Source organism: Eleutherodactylus coqui, chromosome 11, assembly GCF_035609145.1.
Source record: "Eleutherodactylus coqui strain aEleCoq1 chromosome 11, aEleCoq1.hap1, whole genome shotgun sequence".
Classification (NCBI taxonomy): Eukaryota; Metazoa; Chordata; class Amphibia; order Anura; family Eleutherodactylidae; genus Eleutherodactylus; species Eleutherodactylus coqui.
The window spans coordinates 87,966,379-87,986,143 of record NC_089847.1 but is presented as its reverse complement, the minus strand read 5'-3'; the positions used below and the strand labels follow the sequence as shown (position 1 = coordinate 87,986,143).

Sequence of the window (19,765 nt, the reverse complement as noted above, 5' to 3'; positions counted from 1 at the left end):
ATGAGCCCTCGCACAACTCTTCAATAGTTAATCGTCTGGGTCCGTCTCTTTGAACCCCGACTGATCAGCTGAGTGGCTGCATGTTGTCAGCGCCGCATATACACAGGTCAGAGCTGAAGCAGAAGTCTCCACACCGATCTCTGTGTAGTGGCTGGTGCTTGTAAGTGCAGTCACAGCTCTCATTGAAATCAATGTGAAAAAAAATAAAATTCTTAAATGGAGGTGAAAATAAAAAAATAATGTAATTGGCAAATTTTTGGGGAGGCCTTGTTTTTATAGTGCACAAGGTGTGGCAAATATGCCATATTTACTTTATTGTGTGGTTCAGTTTGACTACGGCAATTCCAAATGTATGAAGTTGTTTTGGTTGTACTACTTTATTTGTCACCATCTTCTGAACATTATCATTTTTTTTTCTGTCGATAGGGTTATGTGAAGGTTTGTTTTCACCAGGACGACTTGTAGTTTCTACTGGTACCACTTTGGGATCGCGAGCAAGCTGTACAGGTGACAGAGGGAGCTCTCTTCTCCAGATTTGGCATCTAAAAGGTTAACAGCCCCGACTCCAGTCATCTCTGATTGCAGCTACTCGGCCAAGTGTCAGCTATCAGACAACTAATACCTGCAATATATGAAGCAGGCTCGACTCCTGGGCCTCCTCCATACAAGCCCCATGCACATCCAACATACATGGACATCGGATGTCGCCATGGTGTTATATGGTCAATGACTTTCCAACAACTTGTGTTTATATGACAGCCAATGTGATAACTAGCAAAAGTGCAATTCCCTTTATTTACCTAAAATTAGACTATTTTTCAGTACAAAAGAAAAGTAACCTGCTGGCCACTAAGGGTCTCCCATCTAATTTGCTGTCCACTATCTGTTGTGGACAGCAAGTGCTCATCGACTTCTGTGAGGAGGAGGATATAGAGACTAACACAGATGCTGCAGCTGCTTACTGGAGTTTACGGTCGATGATAAATCCTGAAGAAGTCACATCTACACCATTCAGTCATGCTGCAGAAAGTCCGCCATGATACTTTTTGTTATGAGGGTAAGCCACAGAGAGTAAGGCCTCCTTCCCACGAGCGTGACGGGCTCCGCAGCGTAATATTCCGCTGTGAAGCCCGTCACGGCGCCCCCCAGAGCCCCTATACTTACCTGCGGGAGATAGCGTGAAATCGCTTCCCCGCCCACCGCCGCGCGTCACCGCCCGTCACCGCCCACCGCCCTCGCGTCACCAGCCGTGTCACGTGCACGGCCGGCCGTGTCACGTGACGCGGCCGGACCGCGTCATTTGGCGTCATATGACGCTCGGCGGTGGGCGGGAAAGCGTTTTTTCACGCTATCTCCCGCTGGTTACAGCCGGAGATAGCGTGAATGGACGGCTTCCATTGACTGCAATGGAAGCCGTCAGTGCGTACAGCCCGTCCTCACCCGCAGAAAATAGAGCATGCTGCGGGTGAGGACGGGAGAAATCGCGGTGCGTAATTCCGCGGTGGAATTACGCATCGTGAGCATTGTGCTATTAGGTTCAATAGAACCTAATAGCTGCGGGCAACGCAGCGGATTTTCGCTGCGAATTACGCGGCGGAAATCCGTTCGTGGGAAGGAGGCCATAGAGAAGAAGATATCCTGCTCTTCTCCATACAGTGCCTGAAGACAACCTAGCAGCAGTCCCCACCCTTCAACTCAGGAACAACTTGAATCAGTCTTTTTGACTACACCCTGTATAGATTGCAAGGAGTTACATAGATCTGTTTAATTACAAACTACAGAATGCCTTTAGGGAGCAACTTTTGACATTAAGAAGTCACTGCCCAAAAACGTGTAAATCTTGTTCCCCTATTACAACACTATCACTGCCCGCATGTGAAACATTAAAATAGAACGTTTATTGATATACACAAAAACAAAAAAAAATTAAATATGCTAAAGCCAATCAGATGTCAGCCGAGGAAATATATCCTATATGTAGGCATATAGGATGGTAACAGGACAGATGGGAACTCACAATCACCTTATAAGGCCCTGATATTTGTCCCTATACCTAGACAGGGCAATCTTATACAAGAACCTCACTCTAGTCATCATAAACCTTATTTTAAAAAAAGGAGTCGTGATTGGAATACTCTCAGCACACTGTATTCAATGCCATCAAAAAAAGGACAATAAAGATAATTTGGTCACTATTAGAGATGAGCGAGCACCAAAATGCTCGGATGCTCGTTGCTCGGGACGAAATTTTCGCGATGCTCGAGGGTTCGTTTCGAATAACGAACCCCATTGAAGTCAATGGGCGACCCGAGCATTTTTGTATTTCGCCGATGCTCGCTAAGGTTTCCATTTGTGAAAATCGTGGCAATTCAAGAAAGTGATGGGAACGACACAGCAACGGATAGGGCAGGCGAGGGGCTACATGTTGGGCTGCATCTCAAGTTCCCAGGTCCCACTATTAAGCCACAATAGTGGCAAGAGTGGGCCCTCCCCCTCCCAACAACTTTTACTTCTGAAAAGCCCTCATTAGCAATGCATACCTTAGCTAAGCACCACACTACCTCCAACAAAGCACAATCACTGCCTGCATGACACTCCGCTGCCACTTCTCCTGGGTTACATGCCGCCAAACCCCCCCCCCCCGCACGATGCAGTGTCCATAGCGCACACCAAAGTGTCCCTGCGCAGCCTTCAGCTGCACTCATGCCACGCCACCCTCATGTCTATTTATAAGTGCGTCTGCCATGAGGAGGAACCGCAGGCACACACTGCAGAGGGTTGGCACGGCTAGGCAGCAACCCTCTTTAAAAGGAGCGGGGCGATAGCCCACAATGCTGTACAGAAGCAATGAGAAATATAATCCTGTGCCACCACCATCAGGAGCTGCACACGTGGGCATAGCAATGGGGAACCTATATGCCACACACTATTCATTCTGTCAAGGTGTCTGCATGCCCCAGTCAGACCGCGGTTTTTTATAAATAGTCACAGGCAGGTACAACTCCACAATGGGAATTCTGTGTGCACCCACACCATGGGTGGCTCCCTGGAACCCACCGGCTGTACATTAATGTATCCCATTTCAGTGCCCATCACAGCGGAGGTAACGTCCGATTAAATGCAGGTGGGCTTCAGCCCACACTGCATGCCCCAACCTGACTGGGCTTTTTAATTCATAGACACAGGCAGGTACAACTCCCTATTGTGAAGTCCCTGTGGACCGACAGCATGGGTGGGTGCCAGGAAGCCACCGGCGGCACATAAATATATCCCATAGCATTGACCATCACAGCTGAGGTAATGTCATGTTAAATGCAGGTGGGCTTCAGCCCACACTGCATGCCCCAGTCAGACTGGGGTTCTTTAGACGTGGACACATGTAGTTACAACTCCGTGTGGACCGACAGCATGGGTGGCTCCCTGGAACCCACCGGCGGTACATAAATATATCCCATTGCAGTGCCCAGCACAGCTGATGTAACATCAGCTGTAATGCAGGTGGGCAAAAAATTAATTGGATTACACTGTAGGCGAGGGCCCCAAAAAATTGGTGAATTGGTTAATGTGGCTTAATTGGTAACTAGGCCTGGAGGCAGCCCAGTTAAAATAAAAATTGGTTCAGGTGAAAGTTTCAACGCTTTAATGAGCATTGAAACGTATAAAGATTGTTTAGAAAAATTATATGACTGAGCCTTGTGGGCCTAAGAAAAATTGCCCGTTCAGCGTGATTATGTGAGGTTTCAGGAGGAGGAGCAGGAGGAGGAGGAGGAATATTATACACAGATTGATGAAGCAAAAATGTCCCCATTTTTGATGGTGATAGAGAACGATGCTTCCATCCGTGGGTGCAGCCTACGTATTGCTTAGGTATCGCTGCTGTCCGCTGGTGAAGAAGAGAAGTCTGGGGAAATCCAGGCTTTGTTCATCTTGATGAGTGTAAGCCTGTCGGCACTGTCGGTTGACAGGCGGGTACGCTTATCCGTGATGATTCCCCCAGCCGCACTAAACACCCTCTCTGACAAGACGCTAGCCGCAGGACAAGCAAGCACCTCCAGGGCATACAGCGCGAGTTCAGGCCACGTGTCCAGCTTCGACACCCAGTAGTTGTAGGGGGCAGAGGCGTCACGGAGGACGGTCGTGCGATCGGCTACGTTCTCCCTCACCATCCTTTTACAGTGCTCCCGCCAACTCAGCCTTGACTGGGGAGCGGTGACACAGTCTTGCTGGGGAGCCATAAAGCTGGCAAAGGCCTTGGAGAATGTTCCCCTGCCTGCGCTGTACATGCTGCCTGATCTCTGCGCCTCCCCTGCTACCTGGCCCTCGGAACTGCGCCTTCTGCCACTAGCGCTGTCGGATGGGAAGTTTACCATCAGTTTGTCCACCAGCGCCCTGTGGTATAGCATCATTCTCGAACCCCTTTCCTCTTCGGGAATGAGAGTGGAAAGGTTCTCCTTATACCGTGGGTCGAGCAGTGTGTACACCCAGTAATCCATAGTGGCCAGAATGCGTGTAACGCGAGGGTCACGAGAAAGGCATCCTAACATGAAGTCAGCCATGTGTGCCAGGGTACCTGTACGCAACACATGGCTGTGCTCACTAGGAAGATCACTTTCAGGATCCTCCTCCTCCTCCGGCCATACACGCTGAAAGGATGACAGGCAAGCAGCATGTGTACCCTCAGCAGTGGGCCAAGCTGTCTCTTCCCCCTCCTCCTCATGCTCCTCCCCCTCCTCCTCAACGCGCTGAGATATAGACATGAGGGTGCTCTGACTATCCAGCGACATACTGTCTTCCCACGCCTCCGTTTCCGAGTGCAAAGCGTCTGCCTTTATGCTTTGCAGGGAACTTCTCAAGAGGCATAGCAGAGGAATGGTAATGCTAATGATTGCAGCATCCCCGCTCAGCATCTGGGTAGACTCCTCAAAGTTTCCAAGGACCTGGCAGATGTCTGCCAACCAGGCCCACTCTTCTGTAAAGAATTGAGGAGGCTGACTCCCACTACGCCGCCCAAGTTGGAGTTGGTATTCCACTATAGCTCTACACTGCTCATAGAGCCTGGCCAACATGTGGAGCGTAGAGTTCCACCGTGTGGGCACGTCGCACAGCAGTCGGTGCACTGGCAGATTAAACCGATGTTGCAGGGTCCGCAGGGTGGCAGCGTCCGTCTTGGAGTTGCGGAAATGTGCGCTGACCCGGCGCACCTTTCCAAGCAGGTATGACAAGTGTGGGCCGCTTTTCAGAAAGCGCTGAACCACCAAATTAAAGACATGGGCCAGGCATGGCACGTGCGTGAGGCTGCCGAGCTGCAGAGCCGCCACCAGGTTACGGCCGTTGTCACACACGACCATGCCCGGTTGGAGGCTCAGCGACGCAAGCCAGCGGTCGGTCTGCTCTGTCAGACCCTGCAGCAGTTCGTGGGCCGTGTGCCTCTTCTCTCCTAAGCTGAGTAGTTTCAGCACGGCCTGCTGACACTTGCCCACCGCTGTGCTGCCACGCCACGCGACACCGACTGCTGGCGACGTGCTGCTGCTGCTGACACATCTTGATTGCGAGACAGAGGTTGCGTTGGAGGAGGAGGAGGAGGAGGAGGAGGGGGATGGTTTAGTGGAGGAAGCATACACCGCCGCAGATACCAGCATCGAGCTGGGGTCTGCAATTCTGGGGGTGGGTAGGACGTGAGCGGTCCCAGGCTCTGACTCTGTCCCAGCCTCCACTAAATTCACCCAATGTGCCGTCAGGGAGATATAGTGGCCCTGCCCGCCTGTGCTTGTCCATGTGTCCGTTGTTAAGTGGACCTTGGCAGTAACCGCGTTGGTGAGGGCGCGTACAATGTTGCGGGAGACGTGGTCGTGCAGGGCTGGGACGGCACATCGGGAAAAGCAGTGGCAACTGGGAACCGAGTAGCGCGGGGCCGCCGCCGCCGCCATCATGCTTTTGAAAGCCTCTGTTTCCACAAGCCTATACGGCAGCATCTCCAGGCTGATCAATTTGGCAATGTGCACGTTTAACGCTTGAGCATGCGGGTGCCTGGCAGCGTACTTGCGCTTGCGCTTAAACAGTGCCGCTAGCGACGTCTGGACGCTGCGCTGAGAGATATTGCTGGATGGGGCCGAGGACAGCGGAGGTGAGGGTGTGGGTGCAGGCCAGGAGACGGTAGTGCCTGTGTCCTCAGAGGGGGGTTGGATCTCAGTGGCAGGTTGGGGCACAGGGAGAGAGGCAGTGGTGCAAACCGGAGGCGGTTAACGACCTTCGTTCCACCTTGTGGGGTGCTTGGCCATCATATGCCTGCGCATGCTGGTGGTGGTGGCTCCCCAGCTGATCTTGGCGCGACAAAGGTTGCACACCACTGTTCGTCGGTCGTCAGGCGTCTCTGTGAAAAACTGCCACACCGTAGAGCACCTTGACCTCTGCAGGGTGGCATGGCGCGAGGGGGCGCTTTGGGAAACAGTTGGTGGATTATTCGGTCTGGCCCTGCCTCTACCCCTGGCCACTGCACTGGCTCGGCCTGTGCCCACACCCTGACTTGGGCCTCCGCGTCCTTGCCGGCGTCCACGTCCTATAGGCCTACCCCTCAGCATGGTGTATTACCAGTAGTGCAGAAACAGAACGCTGTAATTAAATGTGCCGCTTATTGGCCTGTGGTTGGAGGCTCACTTCGCTTACCGAACGCACAGCAGAGCCAGGAAATAATTTTGCGCAAGCCTGCTGTAACACTTAGCTGGCTGCGTATGAATTAGGAGGACAACTTCACCCAGCACAGACCCAGTACACTAAGGACAGTCACAGGCAGCCCAAATAGATTTTTTTACCCAAATGTTTTTGGAAAGGCCCACTGCCTATATTCAATAAATATATGTCTTCTGTCCCTGCCTCACCACCACTACTGGCCCTGGAGTATGTATAATTACTGCAGGGTGCAATGCTCTGCACGGCCGATATACAAAAAAAAAAAAAAAAGTGCAACACTGCAAAAAGCAGCCTCCACACTACTGCACACGGTTAGATGTGGCCCTAAGAAGGACCGTTGGGGTTCTTGAAGCCTAAAATACTCCTAACACTCTCCCTATAGCAGCTCCGGCACCAGCAGCACTTTCCCTGATCTCTGTCAGAATGCATCTGTGGCGAGCCGCGGGAGGGGCCGATTTTTATACTCGGGTGACACCTGATCTCGCCAGCCACTCACTGCAGGGGGGTGGTATAGGGCTTGAACGTCGCAGGGGGAAGTTGTAATGCCTTCCCTGTCTTTCTATTGGCCAGAAAAGCGCGCTGTCTCAGAGATGAAAGTGAAAGTAACTCGAACATCGCGTGGTACTCGTCACGAGTAACGAGCATCTCGAACACGCTAATACTCGAACGAGTATCAAGCTCGGACGAGTACGTTCGCTCATCTCTAGTCACTATCAATTCAGATTTTCAATATAAACCTCCTATATCTTTATCATAGGCCTGAATATTCTCCGTTCTATTAGCTAGTATTCAGAAAACCAGTCGAAACACCAACATGCATCAATTCGGCTCAAACACAGATACCTAAGACATGAACCTATATTCCTGAATATTCTTCTCCTATAACAGTATCTCAGATATACACTTCTATCATTCAAGTTAACAAATCAACCGTTCAGACTTATAGAGCCTCCATCCCAACCTGTTTCCCCCTCTTCAGGTTCATCAGGATGCCATTAAAAAAAAAAAACAGACAAAACAGAACAAGAAGAGTTAATATTCATCTTCTTCAATAGAAGTCTCTTAATGGAGTAATCATCAAGCCATGGCCCTTGGGAAGTTAGGATTAGGCCCCCTTCACATGGGCGTATTTGCACACGCAATATGCAGTGAATAGAACCCACTGATTTTCTACACATTTCAGTCGCACGCGGAAAAAAAAAAAAGTCCCCATAGAACTCAATGGGGATGCACAAATAAGCGTGCAATACGCAAGGAGAAATACTGCGTAACTGCACAGGAAAAAAAAAAAAAACACGTGGAACTCAGACTAATTAGCCATTTCAATTGGGCATGTTTTTTTTGCCACACACAAAGGACTTCCATGCGCAAAAGGTACAGTAAAATACGCTAGACTTGGCTGCACTTTTTGTAGCTGGTCTGCTGCAGATTTAAACCTTTTGAAAGGGTTGAAATCCACAGCATAAATAGGCATGCTATGGATTTAGAATTGGCAAGCTTTGTCATAGATGCTGCGGATTTGTTGCAGAAAATTTGCGCACCATGTGCCGGGGACTTTAGAGATCTCCACATGACGTGTACTGCAAGTGCTGGGGAGTTATCACAACAAAATCCACTGCGGATATTTTACAGCATGTACGCTCCATGCGAAGCCGCCCTAAGAAGTTTCTTCTAACGATCTTCTGCACATCCTACTATTTAGTCCTATTTAGTCCACTGAGCTTTGGCCATAGATGGGAACAAAGATATTTCAGTACTTCTATTATAAACAATATGGCACTGTGATGGCCAGAAATTCTGTGTGATGTTACATAGTCATGTAGAAAACGGACAAATGTATTATAGAGGTGATAGAATTTATTGGCGAACCAGAAACATGGTATTTCCAAGCTTTCAGAGCTTAGAGGCTCCTTCATCCGGTTGTCATTGACTGATAAGGAGCTCCTGTGCTCTAAAAGTTGCAAATATAATTTTTTGGCTTCACCAAGTAAAAAAGTTTTAACCTCTTATACCTGTGTGTTTTTTATACAAGAATATTTAGAGACTGTCAGCTACTTTTAGCCTTACAAGCCTAAGCTTATGGGCTCAAAGCAGGTGACCCGCTAAGTTTAGGGATACTCACCTTCCCTGTGGCTTCCCCCATTGTGAGCACTGAAAGTTGCTGCTGAAGCCAAGTAGTCTGCCGACTCTAATTTTATAAGATGTGGACTACCAGTATCACCACTCAATGCATTCAGCAGCGGCTTTCAACACTCACATCAGGGGAACGACGGGGAAAGCGAGTATAACACTTACATCCCCAGACAAAGTGGGTCACCTACCTTTAGCCGATAAGCTTAGCTCATAGGGGGCTAAAAGTAGACGACGGAGTCTCTATAGCACTTGTGGTTAATATCTCTTGTATGTTCTAGCACAACCCGGCTCCAGGAAATGTCAGAGCCTTTCTGTGATAAAACAGCATACAGTATTCAGTCTAATTGTTGAGAGTTACGTACCATATGTGTTCTTAGGACTTTATCTCCGACAATGTTTATTTAAACCGGCTTAATCAGAAGAAAGGCGAATACGCCTATTAAATACACCGACAATCTAAAGATCACTTTCCATTTATGTCCTTTAACCATTGACGAGTGTTCAAGAAAGCAAAAAACTGTAGATCTACTACTGAACAGCATATCAAGCAGAAATGTCATCAAACTTCGAAGATAGTATACCATATATTATAGGTCTGGTTTTATCAAACTGTTATATGGTGGTGCGAAGTCACTCAGAGGTTCAATCCATACTTGACAGTGTTCTTTGTACGGGATTACTACAAATGATCTTCCCGATTTGAAACATTCATAATTCAAGTCTTGCTACACAATATCTAAAATGTTTTCCCTATCAGAGGTGATCACTGTGAGCCCCCTTTGTCCCTCAACATACATCGAGCCTGTCATCAAGTTCCAGCCATGCATGTTGTAGTGGTATCATGACTGACTGATGCAATGGCTTCTGTAAGATGTACTCATAGATCACGTATGGTGGGTGGTAAGGGGGGCATATAGACTAACGCTCCACCAGATTAAAAAAAAACAAACAAGGTGTAATGTCCTGGGAACGTAAAGGCCAAGGAAGAAGTTTACTAACACCATGACCTGCAAGGCCAATCCATCTGTTTGATAGTCGCCTATGGAGCTCAATTCTGACTTCATTGTGAAAATAGGGTTGGGGGGGTGGGGTACCCAATTCTGTTAGAAGATGAAACCTGGAATTTCCTGTTCTAACTGTAGCAGAATCCTTATATGTAGCGTCCAGGTACAAAATTCCCGGAATTGTTTCCTCATGGAAAAAGTGGAAAAACTTTCCTAAAGGTTATAGCACAAAGCACATTCACCTTGGTTGAGTCGCGCATACGCTCCACATAGACCAGTGGGTTCCCCCCCCCCCCCCCCCAAATTCTGAAATTACATTTGTTAACTGCCCAAAAGGTGGAAGACGGCTTCATCACTATACACTAAAGACTCCAAGAAACCATCATTTTCCATTAGTCTGCATAGTCCTGCAGAAAAAACCTCACCATACTCTGCCGTCCGGTTTCAGGGCCAGTAATATTTACAATCGGTGGGGACAACATCACAAACGTTTGCGCAGAATCTCCCAAATAGACGGCTGCGGGACGTCCAATTCTCCATTTGCTCCAATGGTGGATTTCTTATATGAAACTTGCACGAATACATGCTGTTTCCACGGTTACTGGTGGACGGTCAGAGGATTTTCACTTACAGATGCAACCTTTTCCATTAAAATTGGAGGACCACTTAGAAAATGTGTTTGAAAATGACGTTGCCCACTAATAACTAATGATGAATTGACAAAGACTTGTGATAAGTCTAAACATTGCTGTCTCTGTGTCATGGAGGAATAAAGCAATGTTTTTTTGCACTACCTATGCTGCCCTCTCTTCATCATTATTAGGATTGATTTGGATCCGCGGTCCGGGTTCCTAGTGGGCATTTAATCCGCCTCACTGAACTCTCATCCACACCACATTGTTTTAGGGTTCAATCACAAGGGGGAAAAAAAGCTGCAGAATTTCCGAAGCAGAAAATTAACCAGCATTTCTGCAAAAAAAAAAAAAAAATCCACAGATACAGCGCTCCTCTCATCTTCCAATTCTTTGCACTATAAGTGCAGCCTTTCACCCAACAGCCTCTTGTGAGCGCAACGCTGATGGTCAGATGATGTGGAGTTGCCAACCCCTGACCAGCGGCGATGACTCCGTGAAAGGCTGCACCGATAGCACAAAGAATTGGGAGGTGAGTGCTGTATCTGCTGAAATCAGCTGTTGATACACAGCTAATTTTGAATAACAATCCATACCAATGGTGTGGATTTTGACTGTTTCTTTTGCGAAAGGGCTGCGGAATTTGTTTCCGCTGCACAAAATGCACAGCATTAAAGCAACATATGAATGTACCCTGATGTTCACAAGACGGGTGCTCCAACTAATGTGTCTCAATGCATTTGTTCCCCAACACTGGATGGGCTATACCAGCATACGATGAGTTCTAGCGTTATCGCCGATTACAAAAACAGAAAGACAAGACTCCACTGAGTAAATAGCGCAAAAATTGGCGCAATAGAAAAACATTGCCTAGTTAGATGAATCCAAATTTCTGTTGTACCATGCTGATAGGAGGGTCAGAACTTGGAATAAACAGCATGTGTCAATAAATCCTTTAGCACACATCAGTACTTCCATCTGATTTGCGTCGTGTAAGAAGCTCTGCTATCCGCATGGGTCAATATTCAAGTGGGTCAATATTCAACATCTAGTGGAACCTAGGTCATGATGAACTGATGCGGTTCTGAAGGCCGAAGGAGGCCCAACCTGCTATTAGATGAAGTCTCTGATAAAGTGCCCATTCATTGTGTATCCACAGCCTGCAATTGTAGTTTTACTGCAATTGTAGCAACATCACAGCTGTTTTACAAAAAGTGCAACAAAATTGCAAATACGATGGTTCAAACATTGCTGATTTGCTGTGAATTTTGGTGTAGATCTGCAGCAGATTTACCCCATTCAACTGAAAGGCTGAACTTTTTTTGCAGATCTGCACGAAAATCATGCAGACTAGTAAAGAGCCAGTTCAGTGTATGGCGCGTGTATGGCTCCTATAGTACAAAGGCATTAAGCTTCCTGGCACTGCCATACAGACTCAGTTCGACTGCGTGCCTATGGAAATATTTTCACCCAAAATATTGCTAAGAGCAGCACCGCACAAGCATTTGCGCAAGTACGGTTGCCGTAGTGCAGCGTATTAGCGCAGGATTTTTTTGGCACATGTCCAAAATGTGAGCACAAAACACCCTAAGGGCTTCTACCCAATAGCGTTTTATTAATGCTGCAATAGCGCTGCGTGTTTTTTTGAACTGCAAATGTCAATGGGACTTTCTAATGTTAAAATCGCATTGCACAAAAATCACAGAAGCTGAAACTTGCGATTTTTGTGAAATGCGATTTTAACATTAGAAAGTCCCATTTAAATTTCAGTTAAAAATGCAGCGATATCACAGCGTTAAAAAAACGCTAGTGGGCAAAAGCCCTTAGAATGAATCCATTGAAATCAATGGGTTATATTCTGCGTTTAGCGTGCACAAATACCTGAGCAAACACGGCCGTGTGAAAGAGCCCTCATAGGAGGGGAAGAGGAACATCCCATGACAGAAAGAGACGGGTCACCACTAAACAACTACACATTTTGTATATCTAAAGAAAAAAAAAATGTTGGCTTATCAGATGACTATGTAAAATTCACCAGCACGCACTTAAAGCGACCCTCCGGGCGTGAACGACCAAAGATGGCGGTACCACTTCTTGGACTACCGGATGCACACTGTACATTAGTATGTATCATTAGGGACTTTTCGCAATGGATGGAATATTCCACAAAACAGCAGAATCCCGCATCAATGTCTGCAGCGGTGTGGATTCTGGTGCGGGATTCAGGGACGGCATATTCCGCAACACTGTTGCAGAATATTCCGTCCCTTGTGAAAGGTCCCCAAGTACAAGACACTACACTTGCTTTGATTAACCATTGCTGCCCACGTTCTAGTTAGCAATATAAGTTAGCAGTAACCGTCTGTCAGATGTGTGATGAGAAAGAGACAAAGTGTTCAGGGGAAGCAACTAGTGCTGAAATGCAGTAAGGCTGGTTCACGTGACGAATCTATGATGCTCCGAGTTCAGCTCAGGATACCCGCTGTCAGACCAGGACACTTGTCCATATTACATGGGCAAAACACACGTTTAAATTATTCTGGTGAAACCAACCCAAGCGTACATTCACACGTGGCACAATTTTATAGACAAATCCACCGCAAAAAATGCTACTAAAAACCATGAAAATGCTGTGCATGAAACACCCAAATGGACCTTTCATACACCATTCTGTCCACTGGCGTAAGTATAGGGTGTGAGGAAGGTGCAGTCGCACCTGGGCCCAGGAGCTCATACAGAGGCATAACGTAAAGCTCCTGGGCCCCAATGCAAAACCTGTAATAGGACCCCCAGCTATAATGCTTTATTCGTAGTACTGGGCTCCCTATATGGAGAAGATAGGTCTTATGGGCCTCCTAAGACTCCCCGGACTGAGTGCAACCGCATCCCCTATAGTCCCGCGAGTGGGCCCATAAAGTCTCTCTTCCCCATATTGCAGACCAATAGTATTAATGAAGCTTTATAACTGGGGGCTCAGTTCCAGATTTTGCACTGGGGCCCAGCAGTTTCAAGTTACGCCTCTGATTCAGTCCCACATGAAAGGTCCCTTAGGGTGCTTTCACACACGACGGCATTAGTCCACAAAGACATTTTTGTGTCGTAATGTTATCGACATGGGTCTTGAATTATGCACCCGTTTAATTCTGCAGGTCTTTAATTCAAAACCGCAGGATTCAATTCCACTGCGGAAAAAGTTTTGTGCTGCAGAATTCAGGACATCTTGTGGAATTGTTCCTGCGCATGTCTAACATATAGGAGATGTAATTCTGTACCTAAAGTCTACAAAAAAAGAACTCAAGAAGTTCTGCAGAATGAATTCTGCAGTTAAAAACACAACAAAATCCACACTAGTTGACAAAATCTGTCTGGTGCAAGAGCACCCTTGGGCCTAATCTCTACTGGCACGCACGGCTTCCACTGCTGAATCAGTGCGTGCCCGCGGCCATGGACATACAAAGACAGTTCCTTACCTCCAGATCTAGCGGGGGCCTCCTCCGTACCAGACACATCTTTCTTCAGCACGGCAGAGGTGTCCAGGCGCGTCAGCCAGCGCGCCCGACACATGCGCAGTGCCTTTTTTTCTTTTTTGAATCTCCTGCTTTCCTGTGGATCTACGGCACGTCCACAATGACAGCTGCGGGTGTGCCGCGGATCGGACAGCTTCCATTGACTTCATTGGGAGCCATCCCTGTGGGATCCACAGGAAAATGGAGCATGCTGCAATTTCTATCCGCACGCCGGGAAAAAGAGAAAAAAAAAAACAAAACATCCACATGCTTTTAGCTGCTTTGCGAGCGCCCATTTCTCCCCATGTGCGGCTTGATTTGCGGGTTCCGCAAATCAAATCCGCCCGTGGTCTTTGGGCCTTAGGGTACATGTACAGAAGATATCAAAAGTCTACACACCCCTGTTAAATGCCATGTTTTTGTCATGTTAAAAAAAGATGAATCATTTCAGATTTATTTCCACCTTCAGGGCTTATTAACATGAACGATATTCTCAGGCGAGTTTTATGCATTCTGGGGGAAAAAAAAGCAGCCTGTTCCATTTTTGGGTATTCTGTAGGAAGCCTCACCCATTGTTCTCAATGGGATCTTAAAAGACATCGCATGGCATTCGCGTGCGAGTGCGATGCTTCCCATTGATGTCAATAGGAAACTCTCGCATTGGAGGATCACAATGTCACAGAAGCGCTGCAATTTTGAATCAAAAACGCCATGAAAAATTACTTACTTTTGAATGGGGTTAATCAGGAGTGATTTTTTTGCTCACAGCGATGCTGCAAGGAAAAAAGGAAGGAAAAGCATGTTCTAATTTTGGATGTTCTGGCGGAAGAAATCGCCCATGGATTCCTATGGGAGCTTGAAAAAAAAAAAATTGTAACCCACTTGAACGCCCTGTGAGTGCGATGCAATTTTTCCCAGTGAAGTCAATTGGAAACACGTGCAATCTTTTCACATGTGTGAATTAAATACATGAAAAAGTGCAATTTCACAAAAGCGATTCAATTTTAAGCAAAAACGCTTAGTGACATGCCGCTCTCTTGGTATCATGTGTCCCAGCATCTGAGCTGCGATACCGGAAGAACGGCACATGACCGCTGTAGCCTTGTTGGCTTTAGCGGTCACATGGTAGCTGTTGGTAAACAAAGACTGGGAGGACTGCAGGAGCAAATGAGTGTATATATCTGGTTTTATTGTTTTAACACATTTGGAGGCAAACAGGCCCTTTAAATAGGTTTTCTGGGGAAAAAAAAAATACTATTTTTATCCTCAGAATATGTCATCACTAGTTGATCAGCTGTGGTTTGCAACTTAGGACCCCGACCGATCAGCTGCTTATGCAGCCACCGACAGTGCACAGGGGGAGTCGAAGATGGCATTACAGGGTTTTTGCGAACTACTTGCTGTCTACATTGTGTCTTACAGCAACTTTACTGCTGTGCCCTGCCAGAGTATAATCCATGAGAAACAGGGGTAACATGACCTGGCGACTCTAATGCCCTGACATTATAGAACTCCTTCAGCAGAACGCCAGCCGTGCTCCACCAGCTGCCTTACAACAACACGTTTTTTCCCAAATCACACAAAACTAACATGCATGGCTACGAAATAAACTGACATCATTCCTACCCTAACACATAGTTGCCAAAATAATTCAAAATACTTAAGCTCCACTCCCAAATCCCCAAAAAGGCACACCATGGGGTAAATTTGCAAACACCTCACCTCCTTTGCAGTTGTTTCCCATAAACATGCCTTATGGTGGCACTCAGTGACTTCACTTCTATATTATTAGCCATGGGAAGTTAGAGTGCCACTGCATGGTGCCTCCAGGAGGTATCGTATTGTTCCCTAGAACCAATGCTTCGGAGCGTGAATATCCTGTGTCCTGGCAGTATCAGGCACGTCACGCTGCTCCGATTTGCCAGTGCCAATCACATGAGTGGTGCTAGCTAATCAGAGCAGACGTAGTGTCTTAGACTACTCAATGCACAATGAGCACTGGTGGTATAAGAAGTGTGCCAGCCAACTTGGCAAGAGGGCCTGCAGGAACTGGTAGACAATGGCACAAATGACAAGATAATATTATTCCCCCTCCAACAAACAAACGTGCGATAAAAAGCAGGCTCCATAGGGAAACATTGATTTAAAAAAAAGGAAGAAGAAAATCATTGAACATCATTGGTTTTATAATCTGCTCTTTTACGGATTATCGCATCAGGCAAAAAATTGCACAATTTTCTCACCTGTGTGAAACCACCCATACAATCATGAGATTTGCAGTTTTGTCTTTCCTGATATTGTACAGCCGGTATATGGTTACTCATGGGGTTAAACAGGATAAGTCAATTTATATAGAACATGCTCAATGCCACACTGCTCTAAGAACAAAAGGCAATGTATTTGAACAAGTCACATGAAATGTTCTTCTCCGCGAGCTGTACTAATATAAAAAGCACACGCAGTTACCCATGATACCGCTTTAGACTATTGCCATCATCCGCAACACACAAGTTTGAGGGTCTCCAACCATTGTGTTAAGGGCCTTTTATACGGCTCGATGGTTGGGCAAGAATATTCATTTGCCTGCTCAGGCCTTGTGAAGCAAACACTTGTTCATCATGTGATCATATCCATTAGGCCGGTGGCACACGGGCACATTTGCATTTCGGAATCTGGGGTGGGCTTCCGCCTTCATATTCCACAGCAAATACCGGCCATAGACATGCTATGAAAAAAAACAGACGCTTTTTCCTGCACACAAGCGGAAATCAATTGTGATTTTCCACTTGCAGAGGGAAAAATTAAAAATCGCAGCACGTTCTATTTTTGTGTGGGCTCTGCATGGATGGCTTCCATTGAAGTCAATGGAAGTTGTCCGACCCACGGCCCTTCCGCAATTGACATTGTGGAAAGGTTGCAGATTCCGCGACATCACCAGGCAATGATGTGGGAAAAGCAGAGGTTTAATAAATAAACCTATACTGTGCATGTCCAACGGCTCACTGTGCGGACCATCCGCAGTACAAGAAAAGAAGAGGATATGAGAGGTGCACGTGGACGCCGGTCAGGCACAGGGTCGGATGCCTCTGTGGGATCTTGTATGTGAAAACCGACCCGTTTGTGCGAAGGCGGCCTTATGCTGCACGAAAATAAAAAACATTTGTCTGCAGCACATTTCCCACTGAGAACGGAGGATGTGCTGCCAACTATGGGGACAAAGATCGTGTATCTCCTATGGGACCTTTTACATGGGGTGGAATAGTCTGAATGATGCAGCAGACATGCAGATTTTGTCCATTAGGGCTCCTGCAGACGAGCGCAAATACGCTCACTCCTGCACAGTGAACAAGTCTTTATTGCTAGTACAGATAACATTGTGATGTAGAAATGTCCATGCGTACCAATTCCAGCTTGTGTGAAAGGTCCTAAAGGCATTAGGCGGGCTTCACACGGACAAGAAAATAACACAATATTATTGCATTGCAAGATGCACAAATATGAACCCCATTCTTTTTGATGGGGTTATACACATGAGCAATTTTTCTCCCCACATGGCACCACGATGCTGGAATCATAATGCATGTCCTAACTGGTACTGGTGCATCTTGTCTCCACCAGAGTTATGGTGGAAACATGGGATGGCCAGCCGGAGCTACAGGGAACAGCCACAGCTCCTGAAAGGGGGCAGGGAGCTGAGTTCCTGCTCCCCCCCCCCCCCCCCCCCACTGCAGATGAGGAGACCGTATATCGGCTTGGCGTGAAAAGCGAGCCGATATACGGTCGTCTAAATCCACCTTTAGGCCGCCTGCAGATGACTGGGTCGGATCCGGCTGCGAGAATTCTCGCAGCGGGACCCCACCCAAGCGCCTGCAGAGAACACCACAGACTCACCTGCTTCCGCAGCTCCAGCTATTTCATATGCCGGCGGCCGGTGAGTGACGTTTCTGTGCGGGGCTCTGCGAACACCGCACAGAATTACAGCATGCCGCGGTTTGTTTCCTGCGCGTGATTTTGTGCAGAGAAACCGCGGCCATCTGCATAGGATTGTGTGGTGTAATGCAATCCTATGCAGGTGTCCAGGGGCGGAAATTCTGCGGGGAATCCCGCCACGGAATTTCCGCCCGTCTGCAGGCAGCCTTAGGACGTGCGGACATTTTTGTGCAGATTCACAAGCATTTATACTACATGGAAACATTTGTACCATTTCCATATTTTGGACCTACTCCTGGTTTTGGCTTACAGATATTGATTCAAAATACAAACAAAAATGTCAGAGTGAAACTGGCCTTCAAGTGTCACAAAAAAAAAAAACCCGTTTCGGCGCGGGACAACCCCTTTAACTTTCTTTTTCAGAGGCAGGTACCTTCCTTCGCACAGCAGGTTTTAGCATACCCCCATCAATCCACTTTTGTTTGCTGTGCCCAAATGAACATGCCTTACCGGCACAAAAAAAAATACAGTAAAATACGACGGTGTGCATGCATCGTTCATTCTGCAAATATGCTTAAGCCAGCCAGACCGCAGCATATATTTCCTTAAATGAGAACAGTTGGCTTCTACTTCACTGGGAGCTTTGCCTTACTCTGGATCAACATTGAGGTTTGGAGGGGGATAGGCTGAACCAGGGGCGTAACTCGAAGCTCCTGGGCCTCAATGCAAAATCTGTAGCAAGGTCCCCAACTATAGTGGTTTATTCATAGTACTGGGCTCCCTATATGGAGAAGAGAGGCCTTATGGGCCCCCTAAGGCTCCTGGGCCCGCGTGCAACTGCATCCCCTATAGTTACGCCAGTGGGCTGAACTGGATGGACAGATAAGTCTTTTTTCAGCCTTACACACTATGTTACATATAAAACAAAGGTCTATGACATTTTACCCCGATGCCTGACACCAGACTTGGAGTGTTACTTTATTTCCAACCACACCTAATTCAGAACCTCCACACAATTGCAGCTTCTACATACTGACATTTTCTTACCCCAGTAGAATGAAAGTTTTTATTTTTCATTTTAACAATCCACAATGTTTCTATTTAGTTCCCTCAGGATTAGCCAACCATTTCAAATATTTACATTAAAAAAAAATTATTCCTGAGCTCCATAATGTAAAGTTTTTGCATCATCTACAACTCAAAATACTAGAAGCGAAGCATACGTTCAGGATGGTAAAAGGTTCCTTATTCTACAATGAAACCGACCATATGTTGTGTTAAATATCGGCTTCTAGAGGGGAAGTTGCCATTATGCAGTATATGATGGAAACAAATGTATCACAGATCTTCTAGCAACATGTATCATTTAAAATAGACAAGAATGGTAATAGGAAAACATCAGGAATAACGATCATAAGAGGACAGTTAAAAAATAATCTTCAAAAGCAGAACTCTACCGTGTGTTATGGTGCGCGCAGCCAACAACGCTCCCATCTCAGCAGCATATGGCATATGCTCAAGCTTTCTGGCAGGCTGCTGGATCAACAAGTCTAACCTGCCCTACTTACTTAAAACACACCTGCATTACTTAACTCTTCTCCCTGCGAGGCATGAAGTGCTCTGCAGATGGATCTGTACATATGCAGATGACGACTCATTATGACAGCTGTTTATTTTTATACATAATGCACACCAAATTTGCATACATATGTGACTGTGAAATGAATACTGCCTTTAGGGTATGTTTACACATGGAGGATGTTGCAGATTTCAGTCGATGGGGCTGCAGATCTGCATCACATTCCACACCAGTAGCGCAGATTTTGATGCAGGATTTGACAGGGATTTTCTTCTCCAGAGAATCTGTACCTGA

The 19,765-nt window shown here is 46.8% G+C and overlaps 1 protein-coding gene across 3 annotated transcripts in view; it reads right to left on the bottom strand.

Moving 5' to 3' along the window:
* LOC136582153 (synaptotagmin-A-like) overlaps positions 1 to 19,477 on the bottom strand; it is a 57,844-nt gene extending 38,367 nt beyond the window's left edge. For 2 of the 3 annotated variants that reach the window (XM_066582976.1, XM_066582978.1), the window contains exon 1: positions 19,350 to 19,477. The gene's annotated coding sequence lies outside the window, so the exon portion shown is untranslated. The remainder of the gene's footprint in view (positions 1 to 19,349) is intronic. The other variant, XM_066582977.1, reaches the window with a different exon arrangement.
* Between the last annotated feature and the right edge of the window lie 288 nt (positions 19,478 to 19,765).